The 9769-nt window shown below is 50.5% G+C and overlaps 1 protein-coding gene across 1 annotated transcript in view; it reads right to left on the bottom strand.

Annotated features, from left to right (window-relative positions):
- Positions 1 to 6841, bottom strand: part of TPRG1 (tumor protein p63 regulated 1) — a 78486-nt gene extending 71645 nt beyond the window's left edge. The window contains exon 1 of the mRNA XM_075132045.1: positions 6733 to 6841. The gene's annotated coding sequence lies outside the window, so the exon portion shown is untranslated. The remainder of the gene's footprint in view (positions 1 to 6732) is intronic.
- Between the last annotated feature and the right edge of the window lie 2928 nt (positions 6842 to 9769).

A 9769-nucleotide genomic window follows, 5' to 3' on the forward strand; every position in this document is an offset into this window, starting at 1 on the left:
GCAATGGAGCCTGGCTTCCCAGGAACTGGGAACGGACTAGTCTGTTGGCAGCAACGCATTCACACTATGGCCTACCTATGGCTTTTGTTCTGGGTAGACAGGTCCAAAGACCAACCCCTGCATTAGTTTGGGTGTACAGCACCATAGTTCAGTGCAATGGTTGGGAGGGCAGTGTACACAAATATAAGGACTTTGTCCTCTTCTCTGGCACTCCCATGATGTTTTCATCAAGTGACACTTTTTGTATACTGATAGAGAATTGAAATGCTCCTGTGAGGTAGGCAAGCTATTGTGATCCCCCATTTTGCAACTGGGGAAACTGAGGCAGAGCACAGCTCCGGCTCACCCAAGTCAAGTGACAGAGCCAGGAAGAGAAACCCAGGCCCTAGCCCTAAATCCCAGACAACAGTCCTTCCCAGAGGCTATTGAGCCAAACTGCTGGTTGAAGAGGAGGGAACCTGCCACCTGCTCAGAGGCATGGAGAGATCTGGAGCAAATGGTGAAAAAGACTTGAGATGAGGACACCAGGGTTCTACTCGTTCTGCCACTAACTCACCGCATGGCACGTAATCGATCAACGTTTTTCTGGTGCTTTGGGGTCCTCAGATGGAAGGCGTCACAGGAAGTAACGACGACACCTCACTGGCCTATTCTGCTCTCCATGAGTAGATCTCAAAGTGCTCGCGGACCTGATCACCAGCCTGGGACAAACAATCGGCCACGCTCAGTTCAGTCTATGCCCTGTCCGCAGGGCCCTGTTTATTCTTCAGTGCAAATAAAAAACCCGGAAATGTGTAACAATAACAAAGAAATAACCCTGTTCCCAAACTGGATGGTGGGGCTCTCTGGCTGAATGGCTCGAGCTTCCCCAGCCCGGGGTGTGCGCAGAGCCTGCTTTCCCTTTCTCAGCTTCTGCTGCAGCCATGGGACAGTGCACACCCAGTCCTCTCCTGGTCCCAGGCTCCCTCATGGAGCTGGGGATCTTCTTCACCATCCCTACATGGGAATCCTCACCAGGCCAGAAAAGGGCTGGCTGTTCCCCATTGCCTCTGGCCCTTAAAGGGACCAGTGCCCTGTTACACTGCTTTGCAACGGCAGGCAAGTATCATTATGTGATGAGATCAAAGTTACCATATTGATTGACCTAGTGTACACCTCTCACTCCCCTTCCACAACCTGATGTCTGAGACCAGGTTTTCTTCTTACCACAGCTCTGAGGTTCCGGCCCCGGCCCCGGCCCCAGAGCGTCCTGCAGCACACGCCCTAGTTTTGCCTAGCAATGTTTCTTCCTGCAGCACCCACCTCCCCCCCACACCCTCTGTATGCTCGAGGAATTCACCTTCAGTAAACAAGCCTCACAAAGGGAACCAGCGTTGGAGTGGCTGACTGCAGGGAGGGTTTGCCACAATGTCAGGCCCATCTCTTCTGCCTGTGGCTGCCTCCACCTGCTGGGAAGGAGTCCAGCCCCCAGAGGTGGACACTTCAGGATCCTGAGATTGGAAAAGAATGTCACCCCCATTAACTAATGTGAAATGTACTGGATGTTCCAGAGCTTGGCAATCTAGCATCACCTCCTTGAAAAACGAGGTGATCACTGTGGGGATACAGACTGGAATAGCAGGTATAGTAGGAGTGGATTCTGGCCACTTTCGAACAGAATGCTGTTACTTCGTAAGGGACCGTGGTATTCAGCGTTCCATCTAGACATGCTCCAGTTCAGTCACAAGCTGTTGGGCCCGATGCAGGAGTAAGCAGGTGACGCCCATAGCCTACACAGGAAGTCAGGCGAGATTGATCAGTATGGTCCTTCTGTTCCCTGGGCAGACTTGGAGAAGCCAATGAACAAAAGGTCCACCTGAGACATAGACTTGGAGGATCTGGGCAAACACAATCAAGCGAGGTCACAGACTGCCGGGGCGCTGAGCACCCGTCAAGAAGATGCATGGTAGAGAGCGGGATCACTGTAGTTGATGAGTCCTGGGTAGAGAGAGCATGAGTGCTCGGCAACCGGGAAGTCTGTGCTCCCCAGCAGCTCAGAACGGGGCACTTAGCAACTGGCAATTCCACACCGCGGACTAACAGAGTGTGAATCCTGGACTTAGTCCATCAGTTCCCTCCACGGCAGGAGCACCACCAGGATGGCCCTGCACAGATGTGGAGTTGGTGGGTGGGGCAAAGAGGAGAGAGCGTTAGCCTCAGGGCTCTTAACAGCTGGAGCCCGAACAGAGCTTTACATAAGAACGGCCCTACTGGGTCAGACCAAAGGTCCATCTAGCCCAGTATCCTCTCCTCCGACAGTGGCCAGTGCCAGGTGCCCCAGAAGGAATGAACAGAACAGGGAATCATCAAGTGATCCATTCCTGGTGGCCCAGTCCCAGCTTCTGGCAAACAGAAGCTAGGGACACCATCCCTGCCCATCCTGGCTAATAGCCACTGATGGACGTAGCCTCCATGAACTTATCTAGTTCTTTTTTGAACCCTGTTATAGTCTTGGCCTTCACAACATCCTCTGGCAAAGAGTTCTACAGGTTGACTGTGCATTCTGTGAAAATACTTCCTTTTGTTTGTTTAAACAAAAGCTTTCTCAAGAAAGCTTGGCCTGGGAGGATGGTAGTATTAGCATGAAACTTCACATGGGAAGAGCAAGTGCATACAAGAGAACAACATTCCACCTGTGTGCAGATACTGGTTGGATGTAATCATCCCAGCACAGTCTATGGGTTATTATATCTGACCCGCAGCAGGGACGCTCACCTCCACTCACCAATATCTTCTAATGCTTCAAGGAGATGAAGACAGCCGTCGTCTCCATAGCCCCCGTTATCTTATCCCAAGAAGAGGAGGCACTAAAATAAGAACCGTGCTTGGGAGAGCAGAATGTGCCCGATTGCAGAGACCAGATGCACCATTCGGGTCTCCCAGCCCCTCTGTCGGTTACTTCACCAGCTCCACGGGAATCAATTCTGTGCAAACTCCCCAAAGCAGTTAAGAGCTCAGAGGTGCTGCTGCCTGGCAATGCCATCCAGCATGGGCATCAAACTGCACCCATAATGTGCCCTATAAAGTCATATTGAAGCTGGCACTGCCTATAAGCCAACCTCATACATATGCAGCCCCTGCTCATTTCAATGAAGTCCTTAAAGCCCAGTGACCCATCTCTAAACTGTCTTTTTTTATGAATAAGGGCAGGCCCAGAGGGCTACTGAAGACCTGCAGCCCCGCCAAGGAAGTCCAGTTGTTGTACAGTACTTTATGCTGGAAGCCCGACAAGGCATGAGGAGCTGGGGGGAAATCATAGATCTGCTACAAAAGTGGTCTCACAACTTAGGTATACATTTATTGGCTCACATACAAGTAGATACGCCAGCTCAGTCGTTCTCCAACCACGTTCTTTGGACCATCAGTGATCTGCGCAGCCCTGCCTGGAAGTCTGCAGAGTGAACCCAGATGTGAAGATGGCTGGGGGCCAGAAAGGGAGGTGGGGCCGGCAGGGCCTTTCTTCCCTACAAAGTGGGCCCAGCAGCAGCTGCTACTCACTGGGCTGCTTCCAGGTTTATTATAGCCTGCCCCCACCTCCATACTGGCTGCCTCCGCATCCGACTGGATACATCCTGTGGCCAACAGGAAGCTCTGCTTTGCCGCAGCCAGCAGGGCTCTGTTCCAAGGGTGCATTTGCCATGTGGCTTCTGCTGGCTGGGAGATGTGGAGTTGGTCCAACAGCGCATGCATCTCAGTGGCTGCTCATTTGAACAGCCACCAGGTGGCAGTGCAGAGACAGGGACTGGGGAGCCACAGAGATCTCCTGAAAAATATCCCAAATTTTGCCACAAGAAAGTAAGTGGTAGCCCAAAAAGTCGCCACGAATTTTCGTCACCGAGGCCTTTCAAAAGTAGAACTATTGGTGAAAAATTACCAAGAGTGGCAACACCAGGCGCAGACTGACAGAACTGGAGAAGCAGAGATAGCCTACACAAAATGCCACCTAGTGGCTGTTGTTGGCCATTGCAGATTTGCAATTCCTTTTGCACTCAGAAAGTTGAAATTGGGGAGTCAGCATGTGTGTATGCAGACATGCCCTGGAACCGCAGTCCTGGCACTCCATCATTTGCATGTGCCACTGATTAGCTCAGCATCACTACTTTACAGTTAAACCCACAGACAATCCTCCTCCTGCCACTCAGAGACTCCATCTGACACGGCTGCAACTACTGGCCCGCACATATTAGGGGAGGAGGACATTGCCCATTCAAGCGTGTCAAGATCCAGACCTCAACACTGGGCACTTCAATGAGAACATGAATTGTCAGGCAGAGAGCACTTGGGAATGAGGTGCATTCTCAGTCCTGAATGCGTGTGCTGAGAAGGGAAGGTTCAGGTCAGCTTAAATTGATGTAATAGCTCAGTACTGTTCACCCAGGAACAACTTATCCCCAGGGTTCTAGGGAGTATGACACAGTGTGACAAACCCACCAGACTTCCTGCTTCTCTCTTTGCTGCACAGCATGACCGCTGGGAAGTCCATGGCAGCAGATGAGATAGAACTCAAATTCTCCTGCTCTAAAAGCACAAGGCCCCCCGCCACCTAAGTGAAAAGAGAATCATCAGAGGCAGTGTCTGGTATAGGTCCTAGGACACACAATTAAACTGTTCTGGTACCATCCAGTAGCATGTGGTGGTACAAATATACACCAGCCAGTTCATTTCAGTACAATGAAGAGGATCAAATAACCTGCCAAAACAATTTACCCAGCAGGGAATAATAACACAGTATTTTATGACAGGTTTCAGAGTAGCACCCATGTTAGTCTGTATCCGCAAAAAGAAAAAGAGGACTTGTGGCACCTTAGACACTAACAAATTTATTTCAGCATAAGCTTTCGTGAGCTACAGCTCACTTCATCAAATGCATCCGATGTCTAGTTGGCAGCCGGTGTCAAGTGGAGTGCCCCAGGGGTCGGTCCTGGGGCCGGTTTTGTTCAATATCTTCGTAAATGATCTGGAGGATGGTGTGGATTGCACTCTCAGCAAATTTGCGGATGATACTAAACTGGGAGGAGTGGTAGATACGCTGGAGGGCAGGGATAGGATACAGAGGGACCTAGACAAATTGGAGGATTGGGCCAAAAAAAATCTGATGAGGTTCAATAAGGATAAGTGCAGGGTCCTGCACTTAGGACGGAAGAACCCAATGCACAGCTACAGACTAGGGACCGAATGGCTAGGCAGCAGTTCTGCAGAAAAGGACCTAGGGGTGACAGTGGACGAGAAGCTGGATATGCGTCAGCAGTGTGCCCTTGTTGCCAAGAAGGCCAATGGCATTTTGGGATGTATAAGTAGGGGCATAGTGAGCAGATTGAGGGATGTGATCGTCCCCCTCTATTCGACATTGGTGAGGCCTCATCTGGAGTACTGGATCCAGTTTTGGGCCCCACACTACAAGAAGGATGTGGATAAATTGGAGAGAGTCCAGCGAAGGGCAACAAAAATGATTAGGGGTCTGGAACACATGACTTATGAGGAGAGGCTGAGGGAACTGGGATTGTTTAGTCTGCAGAAGAGAAGAATGAGGGGGGATTTGATAGCTGCTTTCAACTACCTGAGAGGTGGATCCAGAGAGGATGGTTCTAGACTATTCTCAGTGGTAGAAGAGGACAGGACAAGGAGTAATGGTCTCAAGTTGCAGTGCGGGAGGTTTAGGTTGGATATTAGGAAAAACTTTTTCACTAGGAGGGTGGTGAAGCACTGGAATGCGTTACCTAGGGAGGTGGTAGAATCTCCTTCCTTAGAAGTTTTTAAGGTCAGGCTTGACAAAGCCCTGGCTGGGATGATTTAATTGGGGATTGGTCCTGCTTTGAGCAGGGGGTTGGACTAGATGACCTTCTGGGGTCCCTTCCAACCCTGATATTCTATGATTCTATGATTTCCCCTCTCTGTTTCCTTACCTCCCAGGGTGTTGGGGGGATAAATGTATTAACAATGGAGAGGGCAGATATGTCCCTAGATAGAAGCGGGAGAGGTTACACTGAGCTTCTCTCTCTAGTGTTTGTAAATCCAAGCTCTCCTCAAGAGAAGGAGATTTTTTTAAACAAAAGCTCATTTCTCAAGCAAGAACTCCACACAGGTAACTACCAGCCTCATTCTGCTGAACAGCCTGAGAAAGGCTTGGATGGCAGCACAGACTCTCGGGGGAGCAAAGGGTCAGGCAAGCGGCACAAACAAGCATTTGTGGCAGGAAAAAAAAAACAGATGAAAACGTATCTGCAGAAGGGTCTGAAGGAGGAAGTTCTCTGTCTCCCGCCAGTCCCTTAGCTCTGATTCTTTCCCTCACCTCATTTCTTTCGTTAAGTCCATTCAAATACCTTGTCTCTTTGGCATTTGGGGAACTGGGTTCTCCCTCCTTAACTGAAATGCTGCCTACAGGCCTTGCTTGTGAATTTCACCCAGTCTGAGAAAGTGGTTTGCCTAGTTTAAAAGAAGGCTACGACTAGAATGGTGTCATGGGTTTTACAGGAATAAAGTGACTGTCCCTGTAAGGTGCGGCAGAGGAAAGATTAACCATAAAGGCCCTGCAACAATAAAGATGGCTTTCCCAGTCACACAGCAGCTGTGGCATCGAAGGCAAAGACTTCCTGGGTTTGGAGCTGTCATATACACCCCGCTCCCACTTCTCCTATTTCTCAACCTCTCCTGCTGGAAGCTCTCAGTGCAGTGAACTCCACAGTGGGGGCTTACCTGCCTCAGGTGAGCTGCTGCAGGAATCTTGCTCTCTCTCTGCCAGCCAGTCAGGGAAGGGTTCAGGGCGGATTTCAGGTAGACCGACCAGGAAGTTCAGCTGCTGACTGAGGGGAACCGGCTTGGCGCTATTGTCCGTTTAGACTCCCAAAGCCAGCGAGGGGCGTTTGCCCTTCTCTCACTCTGTTTTTAGGGCCCTGGGGATTTGTCAGCTCACGCAGCTGCTAAGTAAAAACGTTTTCTGAATGGACAGGGTAGGACTTGGGTGCAGCTGATTTCCCTCTGTTTGCCTTCGAAGGAGTGGCAGCTTTGTGACTGGTGCACACACCCAGCCCGTAGCAGAGGAGATACTGGGACTATGGATCAGGGTCAGTACATGCTAGTCACCCTGCCCTGTGCTCAAGCCACAGAAGGTAAGAATTTGTCACAGCCCCAGCTACACAGTCTGGCTCTTTAGTCCAAGGAGCAGAGACCCACGCTTTCAGCTCTAGAGGCTGACATTACAGCAGACAGGACAGGACAGGACGGGGACAGCACACTTCCTGGGATTGGCAGCCATCACAAACTCCCCAGGTAACAATTTCAAAAGTGCCTAAATCCCTTCTGAAAATGGGCTCTAGGCTCATATAGTCACTTCAGCACATTTTACCCTTCCTCAGGCGTTTTCCACTGTGGTATTTTACTGTGCATTTCAAACATACACAGGCCTGAAAGGAAACTCTGGATCCAAACACCCCCAAAGTGCCAGGGGATTTGGAATCCAGCCGGAGGGCTGTGTCTCCTACCAGGCCCCAAAGCTCTTCCTCGGAAATTCAGAGGAGGGAGGGGACAACATACAAAGCAAAACACCTGGAAGAGTCATGAAATTTGATCCAAGCAGAAATCTACTCCCCGGCTCAGCTGCGTCAATGGTCATAAATGGATCGATAAAGCAGCCCCGTTTGCTGTCCTCACTAGGCACTGCACATCCACCTTAAAGTGCCAGCCCTACTTAGCTGGTCCCAGAGCTGGGAGGATGATGGTACAAGGCGGGATTGTGGACAGCCCCTAGCGCCGCTAGGAGAGAGAACGGACAGATGAGTGGAGGTGGCTGAAACATTTAGAAATGTTGCTGAAAAAAATATAGGTCCAAATTGTCACAAAACTTTTACCAAAATTTTATCTTTTTTTTTAAACCAGCTTCTGTGGCTGGTTGAAAATGCTGACGTTTTAAAAAATTTCTTATCAGAATTGCACATTTCAGTTAAAAAATGAGTGACGCTTCACGAATATTTTTATGAAAAATTCACCCTGGTTTTCATCCAGCTCCACCTATTCTAAGGTCTAACAAGAGCCGAAGGCTGGAAGCTAAAGCTAGACACATTCAGGCTGGAAACAAGGTGCACATTTTTAACAGTGAGGGTAACTAAATCACTGGAACAACTTATCAAGCACTGTAGTGGATTTCCATTATGGGCAATTTTGAAAATCAAGCCTGGATGTTTTTCTAAAAGGCTTGCTCTAGTTCAAGCATAGCTATTGAACTGAAAGCAGGAATTACTACAGGGAAGTCCCATCGTCTGTGTTATGCAAGAAGTTAGACTAGATGATCGTAATGGTCTCTTCTGCCCTTAAAAGTCTATGAATATAGGTAGGTCCACACGACTCCATCCAGTAAAGGGCAGAGGCACAGATGCAGAGACCATCCCACTTGTGTGTTCGGAAAGCACCTGCGGGGCACTACCATAATTAAGCAACAATAATTACAATGCATCAGTGTTTGTGGGCATTGCAGAGGAAGTGAGTCCCTAGGAGGGATCTGAAAGGGCGTGACACATTGGCACCGACAGGTGCGGGGACAACAAGGTGGAACATGGAGAAGGGAACAAAGGGAGAACAGCGACCGGAATTGCTGGTGGTGTTGGGGAGGGAGAGGAAGACATTGCAGAATGAGATCCAAGAGACAGGCCGGTCCAGGGTTGTGCAGAGCCTTGAGGGACAAGGAGAGGAGTTTGAGTGAGTTACAGCAGGCAGGGTGGCATCAGCGAGAGAGGAATGAGATCATCAGAGCAGCTGGCAAAGAAAGATCATCTCTGCAGTGGAACAAAAGCTGGCTCAAGAGAGGCAAGAAGGATCAACTTCTGCTTAACTCCGTTCACTTTATGGTTATTTCCTCCCAACCCAACCGCCTCCCCTCTGTCCGTTTCATCCACTTCGCATGTCCTGTCTGATATGTAGCTTCTGAGCTCTTTGGGACAGGGATTGACTTCTTCACTACATGTCTGTAGAGTGCCCAGCACAGGAGGGCCAGATCCTTGGATGGAGTTCCTAGCCTCTGCCCCAATGGAAATAACAAATCATCGCGGATGGAGGAGGACTAGAATGTCACTCGCCCAGCAGACCAAGGCACTGCTAACGCAAGCGATAAGGGCGCCCCGGTCACGCACCCTCTCTCATGTATTTTTAGATTGGATGCTGTTGAAGAGGTGGCTCTCCCTGGCACTCAGCCTCCCCCTGCCTTTCATCGAACTTGACTTTCTACCCATCCTGGGTGGGGCAGGAGCTGCAGTTGACAATGAAGGATAAATGGGAGGAAGTGAGATTGGTTACAAGTGCTAATCTAATGACAGCAGGCTCCGGATGGTGACCGGCCCTACAGATTGCCCCCTACCCCCACCCGGGGGCAGCAGAAATGGGATGTTGGGATCGAAACGGAAGAACGAAATGCTGTCAAGTGGCATGCGGGAGATGTCACTGCTCTGCCAGCGCAGGGAGCAGGGGTACCGCCTCCAGGCAGGGCACAGTCACCAGGCCCTAGGAGCGGCTCGCTGGAGCCCCGAGTGCGCAGTTCTTACACTTGGAGTCACGGAGCCCCGCACTCCAGTCCTGCTGCCAGCGCTGGGAGTGGAGATCCAGGGGGCAAGTTACAGGGAGAGCTACCGGTGCAGGAACTGCAGCGTCTGCAGCAAGAGTGCACGGCTGCTTGCGCGGCTTTGTGCTTCCTGGGTGCGTGGTGAGGAGGGCGAAGCAGCCGAAAGCAGCACTCAGCATTGACGGG

This window comes from Caretta caretta, chromosome 9 (genome assembly GCF_965140235.1).
Source record: "Caretta caretta isolate rCarCar2 chromosome 9, rCarCar1.hap1, whole genome shotgun sequence".
Taxonomy (NCBI): Eukaryota; Metazoa; Chordata; order Testudines; family Cheloniidae; genus Caretta; species Caretta caretta.